Source organism: Beta vulgaris, chromosome 5, assembly GCF_026745355.1.
Source record: "Beta vulgaris subsp. vulgaris cultivar EL10 chromosome 5, EL10.2, whole genome shotgun sequence".
Taxonomy (NCBI): domain Eukaryota; kingdom Viridiplantae; phylum Streptophyta; class Magnoliopsida; order Caryophyllales; family Amaranthaceae; genus Beta; species Beta vulgaris.
In genome coordinates this window covers 40,702,880-40,721,814 of record NC_079206.1, presented here as the reverse complement: position 1 = coordinate 40,721,814, position 18,935 = coordinate 40,702,880, and the positions used below count along the sequence as shown (strand labels likewise).

General features: G+C 33.8%; 1 long non-coding RNA gene across 1 annotated transcript; it reads right to left on the bottom strand.

Moving 5' to 3' along the window:
* Positions 1-15,207: 15,207 nt before the first annotated feature.
* LOC125497492 (uncharacterized) lies at positions 15,208-17,191 on the bottom strand. The gene is made up of 2 exons (XR_007274301.2): positions 16,054-17,191; positions 15,208-15,487 (listed from the first exon to the last, which is right to left on the bottom strand). It is a non-coding gene; the product is annotated as an uncharacterized LOC125497492 (long non-coding RNA).
* Positions 17,192-18,935: the final 1,744 nt, after the last annotated feature.

The following is an 18,935-nucleotide window of genomic DNA, read 5'->3' as shown; positions in this document are numbered from 1 at the left end:
GAACATCATAAGTCATGTATTTTTGCTCCCTTTAGCTCGGCTTATAATTAACTCCACATTCCTAAATATTATTCCTACCCTTTAGCCTCGGCCACGTTACAACCTATGAAAGACCTTTTGATCTTTATGCATTATGTCACTTCAAAGTGGAGAATTGAGACGATAGTCAAGTTTAAAGAAATATACTTCATTGAGTCGACTGGTTATAGGTTTGAGTGAATATTATTTAACCCCAGACACATGAGAGTTGAGTGTTTTATTTATACCTGTGAGGGTCTATTTATTGAACTTGATACGCATACATTTGTGGATTCATGCTGGAAATTTTTGAGTTGCAAAAGATAACAATTAGTTCATGAAGTATTATGAGATTTGATAGTTCGATTGTTTAAACACTAAGAGATATGACATCTCCACTGACATTTTCTCAACGTTTTTCTGACTAACTTTACAATGTTTTAGTTTCTTGTAGTGTGCTTATCTAATATTATTCTTTCCGACAAAGAAAATTGAGGTGGTATATTAGGTCTTGCATTTAGTTTATGTCATTATAATATCCATGTTTGCTAGTTGGTTTGGAAACCTATGTTAATAAGGCTTTGTGGATATGCCATCTGAAAATCCTCACAAGACCTTACTCGTCCACTAGGGTATCCTAGGGTTTAAAGGGCTTGTTGCACATGCTAGGTGCAATCGTGATTCCTACGGTAGTGAGTTAGGTTTATTGCTTTCCTAGTATAGATTTACTTTTATTTAAGTAGTATTTTATCGAGGGGATCAAAAGCTAAGTATGGGGGAATTTGATAAGCGCATATATTTTTATATTTTTGTCCCCTAAAATTAGTATTACATGTCTTCTATGTGTTATTTTATAATATTTATTGACTTTTATTAATAAGTGACTTATTTATGTCCATATTATATTTTATTGAATAATTAGCTTAAGTAGTGTGTTATTTTATTATAGGTATTTCACAAGTTCACTTTGCTAAAGGAAGCCAACAAGACTAAAGGAAAGAAGAGAAGAAAAGAAAAAAAATGATAAAAGTGAGCAAGCTCACGTGAGTTTTGGAAGTAAACGAAAGAAAACAAAGGGGGCAAGTATATCTTTTAATTCCTCCTCCTTCCTATTTGTATACTCAGCAAACCAAAGAAACAGGAAGTTGTTTCTACCTTCCTCATTCCACGCAAGAAACAACAAGAGGAAATATGATTTTATCTCCTCAAATTTTCAAGATACGATTTGTTTATCAGATTTTCAGTTACGAAATTCTATCTTTTTGATTCTATCTTCTACACAAGTAGATATAAATTCACCATTTTTTTGGAAATGAGAAACACACACACACATAGAAGAGAGTTCGTCAGAGTGAAGAAAACAATCGAGTTCGTCCAAGATCGAAAAGTTGGCAGGAATTGAAGAAGTATTGCGTTTTCGGAGGCGAATTGAGGGTAGCGGCTGCATCAATTCGGTTCTACAGTCATGAGTTTTCTCTCTTCTACTTTATATATTTACTTGTAATTGGACGCAACTAGTTGTTTAGATATTCAAATTGTGCTATATGACTATTAGGCGCAACGTTTAATAGTTGGATAGGGAGGACGACTTGAGATTAATAAGAGTGAGTGGCTCATCTCAATATTCTTAAGTGAATGAATTGTGCTAATAAAACAAGTTTATTAGGATTGAATTTGTCTTAGCAAGATTCTAGGTTTTTAGTGAGTAAGATAATAATTGATCGCGGCGATAATTCACCAATCTAAGTGCTAAGTTAACTATTAAAGTGGTCTCAATTATAAAGGTTAAGAAGCTAAATTATGACTAAACATTCTATCATCGAATCGGCAATTAATAGAGTTTGTGTGTCGTCACTTGTAATAATTAGTTTAGTAGTTGTTTTAATTTTAATTAGTCTAAGTAGTTGGTTACAACCGAAACCCCCCTAATCGTATATATGTGAATAGTGTAAATAGTGTAAATTCGTATATAATATATATTTTTGTCACTTAGTTGAATATTTGAGTTTAGGAATTATAATAATCTTCTCGTGGGATCGACCCGTTCTTACCCTTTTACTAGTTATAAACATTTTTGAAGGTTTAAGTTAAGTTTTTAATTTTATACGGTAAACAACACGTATCAAAATGCAAATACAGTTTCGTTCCGTCCCATATCCATCACCTTAGTATGCATACTCCCAACATCGTACGGAACCTTCCGCCTACTTGAGTTATCAAAATTACAAGGACACTACTGTCGTCACAGTAGGCTTGCATAGGAGTGTAGAACAAGTCCCAACACTCCCCCATTGTTCATCACTTTTAGGGAGTCCACCTACAAGTTTATTAAAACCCTTTCTTAGTATTGTCCATTCACACCACATTAAACATAGAATCATTGAATGTTCTTTATTAGATACAATACTCAAATCTTTACTTCTTGTAACGTTCTTGTTACACCATGGATCAAATAATACAAATCCAATAATCATGCTTATGATACGATAGAATTATGCATTACAATGCCACATATCGATTTCCAATCACAATCATGTTACCAAACAATCTCAGCAATCACAATTGTTCCTTATCATGATTCTAGGTTCCGGTATAATAAATCACAACCTAACATGATACTAGTAATTGCAACTGAACTAGTACGTGCACGTACCTTGTAATGAAGAATTTTCGCTGCCTAATCAAACGTTCCGCTTATGAACTTGGGACCAAAACAAGTAAAGAAGTACTTCAGTGCTACGTCCTTGATATTATTATCATATAACACGTGACTAACTATATCAACTTAGTATTTCGAAGTATAAACAATAACTGATCTTGTTGTTTATTAACTTTCTTTTCTTTCATAACTCTATTGAACTTAGCGTCTTTTAAGAGCCAAAACCAGTGAGCAAAGCTGATTTTAGTTAGTTTAATAACATAATACATTCACCAAGTCCATTTCAATCCTTATGTCCAATACTACTAAACTCATATTTGAATAACAAGGCCATTATAACATTCTAACTATAACCAATAATCTAATTTTTTAACTTTACACCTTACTTACTTACAAAACCCTAAATCAGATTTACAACTTAAATCAGATTTACAAACTTAGTCAATTAATAATTTACTCTAATTACAAATCAATTAACTTACAACTTAATATAATAGAAAACAGATTATACAATATTAAAACTAACATAATATCATATTATATACATAATATTTTTTTAGACCACTTAATCTCGCCGGCGTCAAACATCGGCAATCAAACATCGGTAGCGACGCAAACTTCGCGCGCCACGCACACGATCACAAACCTCGAGTCTCGCACACCTTGTTTCGCACAACTGGAAACTTGCGCACGCCAAGCACAATAGCAGCAACAACGATTCGTAGCTCATTGCACCCACACCGCGTCGCACCAACTTCACACGCTCGCACGACAACTTCGCTCGCTCGCACAAACACCCTCGATTCCGCACCCTCGCTCGCGCAACCCTCAATGCTCACGCAGACCCTCGAACACCCACGCACACACTCGAGCACTCACCACTGCTCGCACAGCCTTCTCGCACAACCCGAACCTTGCACTCGCTCGCACACACCGCAATATCGCACCGTCCGACGCCCTCACAACCCTCTCACACACCTTGAACCACGACCCTCACACTCGCTTGCCTCAACTTGGACGAGATTCTAAAAAGGGACACAGCGAGGGAGAAGGAGAAAGAGAGACGACTAAGAGGGAGAGGGAGAGAGATTAGGGTTTCTGATTATTTTTTCTTTTTTTCTCTCTCCTATTTATAGTATGGCCATCCTAAGTCTAGTAGGGCTTGGTTTATTTTATTTATTCTAAAGTTAAAAAAATAAACCCAACTATAATATAATTACGTTATAGTTGTAAGCGTACCCAAACTGTGTTATTATTATATTATTATTTTTTGTAAATAGTACTAAAATACCTTTCGATTCTATTCTTTATGTTTTCTTATTTATAAAGAATAACTCCAAAAATACGGAGTATTACATACATGGTGAGCGAGCCATGGCTTTTCTGGGAAATGGATTGATCATATTCCTATTTTTCAAAGGTTCCTCGATATCGCAGGTCCTTCTGAAATACAGAGTCGTGCTCGTTTTTCGTCTTCCTAGGTGAAGGCAAGTTTAGATAAGAAAACTCAGTCCATATATATAATAACTATTCCATTAAAGTAATGAAGAGATTATTAAAGTTTATTTCGGTAGAATTTATCTGTAGAATGTTATATTATTATACTCTTATTTATCTCTACTTACTATTTCTTAGTATCATGCTAGGAATGTTTATGTAATAATATGTAGTACTCAGCTTTGCTGATTACGTGCTTTGTTCACTACTACAAAAAAGGCAAAGATAACTGTTAAATAAGGCTTTACATAACAGTTTTGAGGTGTCATCCAAGTCAATGTAATGTAATGTAAACATAACACCTGATGAAAGTGTTATGTTTGCCAGAGAAAACATAACAGTCATTTATAATACACATTATATAGCTAGATAACACATTTTGTAAATAAGTGTTATGTTTGCTATATAGATGACAGATTGAAAGAAGAAAAATTTAACACTTATCTTGAATAACGGTTATGTTTTCCTATAATCTATATAACTGTTATTATCTATAACTGTTATTTATGATATATTTTTTAAAATAATAAAATTATCATTTCACGCATATATTGGCAGTAGGCGTTGCAGCATGCAGCACAACAATGTCGTCAGTACAATTCAATATTTTAACAGGATAATACAATACATGTATCTGTTGTATAATTAATACTCAACCCATAAGATCTTACAACCGATAAATTGCATATGATATTCCAAATTTCCAAAATTCTTTATATCGCAAAATAATTCAACTAATATTCATAATTCTAAACTTCTAAAAAACTACTATATATACATATCAATATTAATCTAAATCATAAAAAAGATCAAATCTAGCCTATAGACACATCCACATGATATCAATATCCAAATTCAAAAATATAATTTATGTCCAAAAGTGGATTAATGTAAAAAAAATTAGGCGGAAAGTTAAAACTCATTCATCATGTGCTTCGTGTTGATCTCCGGCATATGTAATCCACAACTCTCTAAGTTCATCAATTTTCTCCTGAGAATAGGTTGGACCCATGCCTTGATAGTACTACAATAAAGGTAATTACAGAATAAGTATTCATATATAAAAACTTGAAAAGTAATTAAACTTTATAATTAATCATGTAGAAATTAGAAGGAAACAAATAAGAAGATGAATGTTTATTTTTTCCCCAAAGTTTGAAGTTGAAGTAGTTATTAACTATTGAGACCAAAATAAAAGTAAGCATGTACTAATGACTTTAACATGTATATCTGAAGAATCCAGATTTATAGGTAAAGTTATTGTTTTTGAAATTGCAAGTTCAAGCCTGTATAAACAAAGAAACTATTTTAAGCAAGGAAATGAAAATAAACCTTAAGTGCAAAGATAGCCTTTTGCATCATCTAGACTCTAATGTACATTTTGAAGTTAAGATGAGAATATTTAAGAAATTTATGCAAACTCTTGATAGAAAGCTCCAGCTAAAAAGTATTCCAAATATTGTCACTAGGGACCACTTAAACTTATACATGCAATAGAAACACTGAAAGGAAAATTACAAGCTGTACAAACTCTCAATAGTAGTTGGAAAAATATACCCTGAAACAATAGTTTTCGTCAAGATGAACATGACAATGATACATATAGTATTGTTCTGATGAGTCCCAGCTATGATACTACAAAGGAACAATTAAAAACATAAATAGATTAGCATGAGTAGCATATCCGACACAGGTTTCACACCTTAAAACATTATTAATACTAACATTTCAACATGCAGAGCTTGCCAATTTCCAAGCACTTCATGATTTTACTCATACAAGTTTTGATAATTGATAAATAGCTTACCATTATTGAGTTGATCGTGCATCAGACAAACTGAAAAAAGACAGGCAACTTGAAAAACAAAATGGATTGTTTGATATTTGAAATGAAACCTGTTAAAGTATTCATGCGTCTGCGACAATGATGAAGTCACAAGCATGCATGTGGCCTGTGTTGTAATGAAGAAATTGATATATCTCCAAGTGAGACCATTTCAAACATTAAAAATATAATTCACCATGAAGTTCTAAACTCAATTAATTTACAGGTTGATAGTGTCTGAAAATTTCCATTCTTATACTCTTGTTGATTCAAGGCTTACTCTATCTCATAGATTATCTTAGTGGTGTAGATACTTGCATATCTGATCTTCTTCATTATCTAATTATTTCACCCTTCAGCCTTCACAGGTGTAATCATATATGTATATTGCTGTTCTATATATGTTTTCCGTGTACTCGCCTGATGCCATTAGAAGCAGGTAGCATCGCCCCAGTTCAGAACAGCCTTTTAATTATAGAACATACTTTATCAAATCGGAGATGTGGAAACACAAACTTCTTGAAGATGGGTATTGGAGCCGATTCACAAGAGCATCACCAAGCGCTCTGATGTGCGGCAATCACAAGTGCTATGCTTACTTATCACACACCCAATTTTGGGAATTCCAGAAAAACAATATAGTAAATTTACCAATCTAAGAAACCAAAAAATTGATTAAATTAACAAATTTAAACAATAAATCTGCCAAAATCAGTTTCTTTATGTATTAGGAATACACAAGGGCTTGAAATTTAAGAATTACCTTAAATTGTCTGTAAGAATGGCGATTATGGTTGTCGATTTCTCCCAAAACAACCTGCTAGGTAGCATGAACTTGTGAATTTCAATGTTCCATGAGTCTGTTGTAACCGATAAAAAGGAAGGGAACCGAGGATGAGATCCATAAGTGACAACCGAAGGGGGAACTGAAATTGGAGGCGTTGAGCGAGCCAAGAACAAACACACTCTTGTGGTTCAGTTACAAAAAATTGAAAATAAAAGAAAAAGAGTTTACAGAGGGTAGAAAGTTTTGTTCCTAATTTCTAGACAAATAAACGGATTTCGTTTTCAAGATAATTATTTTAACATAATTTTTATTATTAATATTAAAGCAGCACATTCTCATAAAAAATAATAATAAAGCACCACATATTAATTTCATAGCAAAGATAACACATATTAAGGTTAGTGTTAAGTGATATATTATCAATACAAGTTAAGATAACAGTTCTTCTGTTAAAATGTTAACTTTAGGTTTTACATAACGGTTGCTAAAATAGGATTTAATTTAGGGTTGTTATCTTTGCCCTTTTTTGTAGTAGTGGTTTGTGATTGTTGATCATGGCTTTGCCCTATTGATCCTGTGATGGCCCATTTTGGTGAAGCATATTCTTTAGAGCATTGACATTCATAGGTTCGCAGATGTTACATCATTGGGATCAGGGAATGGAGAGCTTGTGTAACAAATTATTATATTTATTACCTTAGTAGGAACATATCATAATAAGTTTGGTTTTGAAGTAGACATTTATAGTATGTTTGGCTTTAAGTACTTATTTATTTTTTATATTAAAGTATGAAGTTTTGTTATATTTTTTCTGCTGCAAAATTCTGAATAAGCCGATACATTATCACACGGGCAATAATGATTTGGTAATTCTCTATGTTTATATTGAAAAGTTATTTTTTGGAAAGAGGGAATTATCGGTGTGATACATTTCAAGTGTGGTGATTTGAATCATAGGATCAAAGAAATTCGTGATTGTCGCTATATGGGGAGATTCAGACTCAGATGAAGAACAATATGATAGATTGTGTCATAGAGCAAAAATATGTTTGAATGCTATTGAAGAGACACGGACAAAGACAAAAGTCTTGGATAATTCCCATTTATGTTTGATGGCAATGGAGTCAAATGAGAATGATGTACGTGATGATGAAGAGGCTTTGCGGGAGGGAGTAATCTATACTTCTCATCGATATGATTGCTTAATGGATACAATTTTAATTAATCTTATTCCATTCACCTGAAAAGCCTAATAATGAGAAGTGTGTTGCATGGTAAGTTTAACATGGTAAGTTATTCTCATACTTATTTAAAATTGATCTTGGTTGAATTTTGATTATTTTTTTAGAAGAGGCAAAGTGTGTAATTATTTTTTTCTTTTATGCCACTCTAGAACACTTGAGTATCATATCATGATAAATCTTTGCTTGTTGCAATACTGATGATAATTAGCCGATTTTATTTCCAAACCTCTCAATAGAAAATGATTTGAAAAACTAGATTGGAATTAGTGCTAATGATTAACAAGTAAGATATTTTTCCAACGATTTTCCCTTGGTAATTGGCTAGAATAATGATTTTTGTGTTGCTTGGTATACCTTTTCAAAAGCAGCAACTTGATTGTAATGTAGGACTCATAATGGTCTAATGATGATGTCCTAATGTATGATCCTAAGTTGCCGAAATAATTAGCTTTGCAATCCTAAGTTGCTGGGCTATTAATTAATGAAATGCTAATTATTTTCCTATGGCAAGCTTGTTTTTCAAACCGATATTATTTCATGTCTAAACTCATCTTCATTTCCATATGTATCCTTCTTTTCCTCTCACATTGCTCTAAACCTCAACAAGTGCTTTTAATCTTGATTGATGATAATCTATAGAGAAAAGATTTCTTGATAAGATGGTGAAAGAAGAAGTCACGCACATCATTTAAGGGGAACATGAAAAGGGTGGAATAAACACTAATATGTGAAAGAATGAAAGTACTAATTTACAGTACAAGGCACAAAGCCAAGAGATGTACCAGAAATAAAATGAGGTCTGAAATAACTTATTTTGTCTTTGATCTCTTATTGATTAACTCTGATAATATTGTATGATCTGACTCTCCTTTTAAAAAAAGGAAAAAGAAAAGGAGAGTAAGACACTTGTTTTGGATAATTTCTAGAGTTCAAGTCATGTGAAGAAAATTAGGAACCCCTTAATGATCATTTTGGGTTCCTGAATATGCGAAGATAAGTTATTTGAAAGGGAATATATTGTTCAGTGGCACATAATCACATACAATGCCACAATGAAGAAATTTCTACGATAAGGCTTAAGCACTTGTTGAGCTAGTTGCCATGTAAAATATTCAAGCTTGCATTACTTCCATTTATCTTACCTTCTTAGCCTACATTGATCATTCATTATTATTATTTCTTACTTCATAGCTTCGAATTATGAGTTGGATTATTTTTTGGTTAATGACTTCGGATTGTGAATTGGATAATGACATAGCACCAACATCTTTAGTATTTATTGCTTGAGCTACTAATATTACGTAACGATGATGGCTCTTGTAATGTTCTAGCATTTTTTTGTAACCTTGAGATGCTTAAATTTTGTTTAATGATGCCAAAAGAGGGAAAAGTATTGTGTTTATTCTAACTTGTTTTTGTTAGTATTGATTACCTTCTTCATATTTTTCCTTGACCTTTCTAGCGTTTTGTTGGTATTACCAATTGTGAGGCTATTTACACTTGCTTGAAAAATATATTTCCAAATGTTGAAGTCAAGTGTGTAGTTTTTCATCCCAGAATATGTAACGGAAATATGCTTATGCTGAGAGGGAAATTGATTGTGTTTGTCATCATCAAAAAGGGGGAATTTGTTATGAACAAAAATAAAATGGCATCATGTATTCTCTGGATATATATGATAATGATCCAGATTGGTCCAAGCAATTCTTGAAGCCTCGAGATTGAAGAATTCATGTTGAAGAGTTATTATTCTCAAGTTGTTCAAGAGTAGCTAAGTTTATCTTATAGAAAAGTTGTAAAAGTAATCATCTTAATAATATCATATTATGTGCTATTAGTAAAGTGATTTACTATGAATATAATTGTTTTAAATATTCATTACTATTAGAGTTAGTAGTATGAATGTTTAGAATAAGAATAGTCTTAATAAATAATTTTCAAAAAAAAGGAGAGTTTTTCAAAATTAGTTTTTATGGAAAATATCGTATTCAAATAACGTATCATCTAAATAAATATCTTATCCTTTTGGAAGGATAGACTTTAAAAGGATGATATGGTATTTGATAAAGACTATTACTACTATTAGGATATACAATTCAATCTTAATCGATGTGAATATATCTCTAAACAATGAAGTTTTGACCGTAAAAGTTTTACGCTATAAAAACACATCTCTTATTACACAAAAGACACAGTTTTACATATTATGAATCTGAACTTTTGTGAGAGAATATCGAAGAACTCATACCACTGAATATAGCACAATAATTTTGAGAGTGTTAAGGTTTTTACTTGTATATTATTATGACCTCCATCTACTTGAATAAGAAGCAATTCGAGGCATGTTCTGTAATTTTTCATAATTATAGAGAGTGTTGGGTTGGGTACATGAGTTTGTATTTGATTCAACTTAGCAACACGAGCACTACTAGAGTTAGTAGAGGGGACTTGTACCTTGACTGAGGTATTAGGGAACTCGCTATTAGTGGATTTTGTGGACGTGGATCTCAGATTAGTGATTGAACCACGTTAAAAACTCTGTTGTATCTTTATTGCTATTTATTATCCGCTTATGCAGTGTGTTTCAACTCAATCTTGAAATCTCAATTTCAGTTGAAACACAGTGCACGTTACAGTACTGTAACTGTTACGTAGTGCAAAACTCGTAGATAATACTACTATCCCCAACAGTAGGTTCACTAATAAGAGACTTGTGCAATAATGCCTGTACTCAAATCCCGAACCTGAGCTCCGCCTTTAGACATGCAGAAAGGGACCCACCCTGGAGGTTTGGGTGGTATTTCCCCCTCCGAAGCTTAAGTCAGGTATCAGGAGTGAAAGGAACCTTTTAGAGAGAGAACGTAGAGAGAGAGTTAACAGTACTATGCTCTGAAAAATGTATCTTTCCCCTGAATGCAAGGACTATTTATAGTGTCTGAAATGACTGTTGTACCTTGATGTCTCCCTAATTTTGAAGCATCTGATTGGCTAAGTAATATTATTATGACACGTGACGATCATTGATTGGAGAGTATACATCATCCATTATAAAAGATGCCCTTTGGCTTTTACTGGGCCTAAGTACATTTTGGGCCAGAAGAAGGGCTAGTGTAACTTCCTTTATACAGAAAAGGTGTACTTTAGTCCATACATGCTTCTGGTCCATGTACTTTACTGTAGTAGAAAAGTGCCACGGGTAGGGCTGTGATGGGGCCACGTGTCTCATTTATAGCCGTTGATTTTTCATGCTACAACATTTGCCCCTTGAAAGAGGATTTTTACCTTTTAGGCGCCAAGACGGTTGGAATTCTATTTTAACCGACGCGAAATACCCCATCTTTTTCAAGATGAAATGGGCGCCATTTAGCAGGTCTCAACATGTCAACCATCAAGAGTTTCTAGCTTGTAACAGTCACTTTATCGGAGGCGGAGGTCTATAAATATGTCCCCTTGGCATTGGACCCTTATCGTGGATGGATCGTCCACTGCAAATGGCTGCGGGGCTGGTATAATCTTCCAATCACCAGAAGGGGACAAATTTGAATATGCAATCAGATTTCAGTTCCAGTCATCAAACTACGAAGCACAGTATGAAGCACTGTTAGCCGGCATTAAAATGTGCAAAGCGGCTGGAGCCTTGGAAATTGAGGCAAAGACGGATTCCCTGCTGGTTGTTAATCAGGTAAATGGCGACTTCGAATTTAAGGAGGCGTCCATGAGTAAATACATGAAGTTGATTCAAGAAGAAATAAAAACATTGAAGCAATTTGTGCTCGACCAGATTCCAAGGTTAGAGAATCATCAAGCCGACGCTCTCTCAAAACTAGGTCGAAGGGGATGTGTCGCGAACCGTGTTTTGGGAGGTAATGCCGGCAAAGAGTATTGTTTAAGAGCAAGTTATGTTCCTCAGCAGAGGAAATGTTTAGATGGATCCCATCATTGAGTACAAGAAAACTGGACGCCTGCCTTCAGATTCCTTTGAAGCCAAGTATGTGAAGGCAAGGGACAAGTGGTTCGAACTTTGGGATGAAACCTTGTACAAAAAAGCATTTAACCAATCACTCTTGAAGTGCCTATTAAGGAGGACGGGTTGGATGCATCGAAAGAATTGCATGAAGGAGCTTGGGCCTCTCATATTGGGGGAAGAGCATTGGGGGAGAAGTCATTAAAGACAGGGTATTATTAGACCACCTTAAAAGAAGACGCCTTGGTCTATGCAAAGAAGTGTGACAGATGTCAGAGGCATGGCAACATATATCAAAAGTCGTTCAACTATCTAACCCCAATTATGTTTCCTCTTCCCTTCGCCAAATAGGGGATGGACATCTTGGGCCCATTTCCCGTAGCGGCCGGCCAGAAGAAGTTTGTCTTAGTAGCTGTATACTACTTCACAAAATGGGTTGCGGCTGAGGCAATGAGAGGGGTCATGTAACAGCCCGCACTTCCGAGCTGCTAGCTAAACACACTTAAGATACGCTAATTACAATTAATGCTTAATAACCTCGAATTATATTCACTTGCAGCGGAAACATAACCTATAAAACGATCTTGGACCTGTGGGTCAAGGCCCACAACAAATCATCCTTAAAAATCAATACCTGATTTTATAATACTTTACTTAAATCCCAAAATAAAACAATACTTAAATATCAAATGAGAACTTAATATTCAACAATTATATTCTAAATATAACATCGAATCAGTAATTTTAATTTCCATCTCTTAACTGAAAACTCTTTCTCTTGATTCATCCAGATTTCCGAACATACACCTGCAAATTACAGACGAAAATACAAAACAAAAACAAAACTAAATTAAGCGAAAAACTCAGTAACTTTACTTCAGCCCGTCAAAACGGTTTTGGTTCGTAAACATTTTTCATATCAGATTCAAATTTGGTAATTGTTCGTAAATAATTCATCTTTTAAATATATTGCTGGCATAGCTTAATCACATGACATAAATCGCTGGCAAGTACAGGCTTATAACATAACTTAACATAATATTCGACCTTATCTGGTCTTAACTCATATACGAATCATTTTACTCCACATGTACCTTGCCCACTATTCATCTCAGTTCATAACCTAAGCCAGCTAAAACCATTTCGAAAACGTTTTCCCATTATCATACTCAAATCACATTTCTAGAATACTTTATAGTTTCCGAACAATTCCAATATCATAATAAAAGTATTATTCTTTCATAACCATCAAATATCAATTCACAATTAACTTATAAATATGCATCTATAACGATGGCCATGACTATAAGCAATGTATGATATTGAAAACACAATATAACATGGGCATGTAAATTCATTTTACTGAACATAAAGGTTACCTCAAACTCACGAACAATTATATGCAATCTCCATGAACATTTATGATAATCTTGATCTTCAACTCCAATTCGAACTCCAACATAATTCACCCAACACAATAACATAATCAACAACCATTCTTCAAATAGATAATAATCAATCTTAAACCTTATGAGCTAATGATGATTTTCTAAATAATACCAACCTTCTAATAATCCAACTTATACTATCAATCTCACATTATAACTCTCCAAAACAATTAGTTTAATCATAAACCTAACTAGATTCTGTTTTAATTTAAAAGTACTTGAAGAATCATCCAAATAGATTTTTCAAATAAGAGTAATTAACTTGGATCTGCAAATTATAGATTACTAACTTCTTGAACTATCTTATCTTAGTCATTAAACCAAAATAAGTTTAAGAACAATTTACCCAAAGTTCATACATTCAGTTGTTGAAAATATAAGGTTACACCATATCTAATCTTGAATTTAAGAGGCAAAAACATCATCTTTTACCTTCAACAAAATACAATTCTGAATTTGGAGATGATTATAAAGTTTCAAAACACATGTCAATATATTAGAAGATGAAAGATTCAATCTTTTACTTAAACAAAATCTGATTTTTTTTTTTTCAAGATTATCAAAATAAACCAATTTACACCACAACATGAATTTTTGGAACAAAAACATAGAAGGAGAGATGAGAGTTAATTTATACATTCCCAAGAAATTAGAACAAGCAGAGCTTAATAAGAATGACAACATCGACAAAATTCCGACGATTAATAAGAATGACAACATCGACAAAATTCCGACGAAGCTACAGCAGCAACGACGGTGTCAGAACACCAACCGGACAACAACAACATTACCAAAGCAGAGGAGAGAGAAAATTGAACTTAAAGAACCCACACAGCAACACCGAACAACAGCACGCATCAGAATTTCAGCACTAACACCAAACTTGCAAAGGGCGTAACTCATAGCTCCAAACTCCGAATCGAGTGATTTTTGAGTCTAAATTCAATAACTCGAAGAGATCTACAACTTTGATGAAGGAATAAGGACTAAAAAATGAGAGTATGTTGCTGAATTTGATGGACAGAACAGAGGAATAAGGAGGACAGTGAGTGAAAGAGAGGAAATGAGTTGGGGTTTGGGGTTTTTATTTCCTTGGAGGAAGCTAGAAGATTGACAACAAGGCAAAATGTTGGCTTTTCCATATTAAGCCACGTAAAAGAGGAAACAATTTTTTTTTCTTTCTCTTTAAAACACTTAATTTGTTTGACAAAATACATAAAGTTATACTAAAATATCATAATTAATTCAAATCAATTAACTGGCTTTTAATTACACCTGCTCAAAAAATACGGTCTGTTACACTCTACCACCCTTAAAATAAATTTTGTCCTCGAAATTTTAAAACTTAAAACTTTAGATCATTTCGAAACAAATACATTATATAAAACATTTCCACAAAAATTTGCTCAAAACCCATAACGAACTATAATATCTCAAAAGAAACAATTTCCTAACTTTCTGCAATCTCAATTATATAATTCGATCTTTCTCTTATAGCCACTCAAATCTAAAACCCAATAGACTTTCCACTTTTGCAAATTACCTAACACTCAACCTTTAATTTCTCATTTTCCAATTCCTCAATTTTCAACTAACTAATAACCCAAATCAATTTCAATCATTCCCAAATATCTTCCTTAACCTCATATGCCATGATATGAAGATCACGACAACTCTAAAATAACCATGCTCTGATACCACCTGTAACAGCCCGTACTTCCGAGCTGCTTGCTAGACACAATTAAGATACACTAATTACAATTAATGCTTAATAACCTCGAATTATATTCACTTGCAGCGGAAACATAACCTATAGAACGATCCTGGACCTGTGGGTCAAGGCCCACAACAAATCATCCTTAAAAACCAATACCTGATTTTATAATACTTTACTTAAATCCCAAAATAAAACAATACTTAAATATCAAATGAGAACTTAATATTCAACAATTATACTCTAAATATAACTTCGAATCACTAATTTTAATTTCCATCTCTTAACTGAAACTCTTTCTCTTGATTCATCCAGAAATCCGAACATACACCTGCAAATTACAGACAAAAATACAAAAACAAAACGAAAATGAGCGAAAAACTCAGTAACTTTACTTCAGCCCGTCAAACGGTTTTGGTTCGTAAACATTTTTCATATCAGAAACAAAGTTGGTAATTGTTCGGAAATAATTCATCTTTTAAATATATCGCTGGCATAGCTTAGTCACATTACATAAATCGCTGGCAAGTACAGGCTTATAACATAACTTAACATAATATTCGACCCTATCTAGTCTTAACTCATATACGAATCATTTTACTCCACCTGTACCTTGCCCACTATTCATCTCAGTTCATAAACTAAGCCAGCTAAAACCATTTCGAAAACGTTTTCCCATTATCATACTCAAATCACATTTCTAGAATACTTTATAGTTTCCGAACAATTCCAATATCATAATAAAAGTATTATTCTTTCATAACCATCAAATATCAATTCACAATTAACTTATAAATATGCATCTATAACCATGGTCATGACTATAAGCAATGTATGATATTGAAAACACAATATAACATGGGCATGTAAATTCATTTTACTGAACATAAAGGTTACCTCAAACTCAAGAACAATTATATGCAATCTCCATGAACATTTATGATAATCTTGATCTTCAACTCCAATTCGAACTCCAACATAATTCACCCAACACAATAACATAATCAACAACCATTCTTCAAATAGATAATAATCAATCTTAAACCTTATGAGCTAATGATGATTTTCTAAATAATACCAACCTTCTAATAATCCAACTTATACTATAAATCTCACATTATAACTCTCCAAAACAATTAGTTTAATCATAAACCTAACTAGATTATGTTTTAATTTAAAAGTACTTGAAGAATCATCCAAATAGATTTTTCAAATAAGAGTAATTAACTTGGATCTGCAAATTATAAATTACTAACTTCTTGAACTATCTTATCTTCGTCATTAAACCAAAATAAGTTTAAGAACAATTTACCCAAAGTTCATACATTCAGTTGTTGAAAATATAAGGTTACACCATATCTAATCTTGAATTTAAGAGGCAAAAACATCATCTTTTACCTTCAACAAAATGCAATTCTGAATTTGGAGATGATTATAAAGTTTCAAAACACATGTCAATATATTAGAAGATGAAAGATTCAATCTTTTACTTAAACAAAATCTGATTTTTTTTTTCAAGATTATCAAAATAAACCAATTTACACCACAACCTGAATTTTTGGAACAAAAGCATAGAAGGAGAGATGAGAGTTAATTTATACCTTCCCAAGAAATTAGAACAAGCAGAGCTTAATAAGAATGACAACATCGACAAAATTCCGACGAAGCTACAGCAGCAACGACGGTGTCGGAACACCAACCGGACAACAACAGCATTACCAAAGCAGAGGAGAGAGAAAATTGAACTTAAAGAACCCACACAGCAACACCGAATAGCAGCAACGCATCAGAATTTCAGCACTGACACCAAACTTGCAAAGGGCGTAACTTATAGCTCCGAACTCCGAATCGAGTGATTTTTGAGTCTAAATTCAATAACTCGAAGAGATATACAACTTTGATGAAGGAATAACGACTAAAAATGAGAGTATGGTGCTGAATTTGACGGACAGAACAGAGGAAGAAGGAGGATAGTGAGTGAGAGATAGAAAATGAGTTGGGGTTTGGGGTTTTTATTTCCTTGGAGGAAGCTAGAAGATTGACAACAAGGAAAAATGTTTGCTTTTTCATATTAAGCCACGTAAAAGAGGAAACAATTTTTTTTCTTTCTCTTTAAAACACTTAATTTGTTTGACAAAATACATCAAGTTATACTAAAATATCATAATTAATTCAAATCAATTAACTGGCTTTTAATTACACCTGCTTAAAAATACGGCCTGTTACAGGTCACCACTAATGATGTAAAAGGTTTCATCTGGAAAAACATCATACAAGACTTGGTATGCCCCAGTCTATTGTCTTTGATAATGGATAGCAGTTTGAGACACCTAAGCTCAAAGAATGGTTGGCCGAGTAGGACATTAAAGCTTACTTTACTGTCATAGCTCATCCTCAGGCAAATGGGCAAGTGGAAGCCTTTAACAAGATCCTCTCAAGTGGCATAAAAAAGAAGCTGGACAACACCAGAGGATTATGGGTGTAAGAACTACAGTTGGTTCTTTGGTCAATCAGAACGACGGCCAAGAACTCGACCACGGAAACCCCATCTATGCTCGTCTACGACTCGGAAGTCGTCCTGCCTATTGAAATAGAAGAACTAAATCTTCGAGTCATGCTATATTCAGAGGAAGCCAACTGGGCTGCTCTTCGCACGGCTTTGGATTAGGTTCCTGATCTCAGGGGCAATACTCTGTTGAGAATGCAGCTGTATAAGTTGTGAATGGCTCGAGAGTTTAACAAAAGGGTAGCTAGGCGGCCATTGAAAGTGGGAGATCTTATCCTAAGGAAAATGGAAGCGGTCTGTCGGGCTAAAGAAATGGGTAAGCTCACACTGAACTGGGAAAGACCTTACAAGATCGTCCAAGAAGTTCAAAGTGGCACCTTTCGTCTGGAAGCTATGGATGGCCGCCCAATTTCTCGGACGTGGAACTCAGACACTTTGAAAAAATACTACATCTGATGTAATTTGAAAGTGTAATTCCCTCCTAACTAAGTGCCATAGCACATTATTGAAAAAGTAGAAATGCATACATGTATCTTGGCTCCTAGCCAAGCAAAATTCATATAATACAAATCTATTTCCATCATATGACTGTCTCTCTTTAATTGTTATGCCTTGCTATTTGATTGAGGCCACCCACCATCAGCCAAGCTGGTGGTCTAGAATAAATATTCAAAAAAGAACAGCAAAACACAAACACCTTCTATTAGGAGATCGCCAACATGTCAAAATTCATTAAGGATTACACATGACGAAGGCTACCAATTGATAAACTTATAAAGTTAACATCAATCTTCTAAACGAAGGCGACCGAAAATAAGAAACTTTAGTAAAAGGGTCTTACTTTCCGTCTAAAGGCCACTCACTGTAATAACCACCTTAGTAAAGGAATAAGTTATTGCAAGCTTTAACAAGGATGGACGGATTACCGAAATCCTGGATTATACTTTGCATAGTATATCACCATCAAGCATGGTCGTTCTCCTTCTTCGACCAAAGAAAATTACTAAAATTTCTTCGTCCAAGAAGGGGGGATACATATTAAATATACTGATGCAAGTAGCAAAACATCCTTGAACAGAAACCAAGTCGTGGTGCAACTTTGAGTAAAGTTCTGACGAACAACTCTAGCATTTCAGGCCGAACAATTTTGGCACTTGGTGTTATTATTCTTATGATTGGATTAGATCGTCCATGATGGGATTGTCGACATCTTCGGCCAAAACAATTTGCTTATAATTGGGAAAGTTATGTGGATTGAATTATTAAACCATGA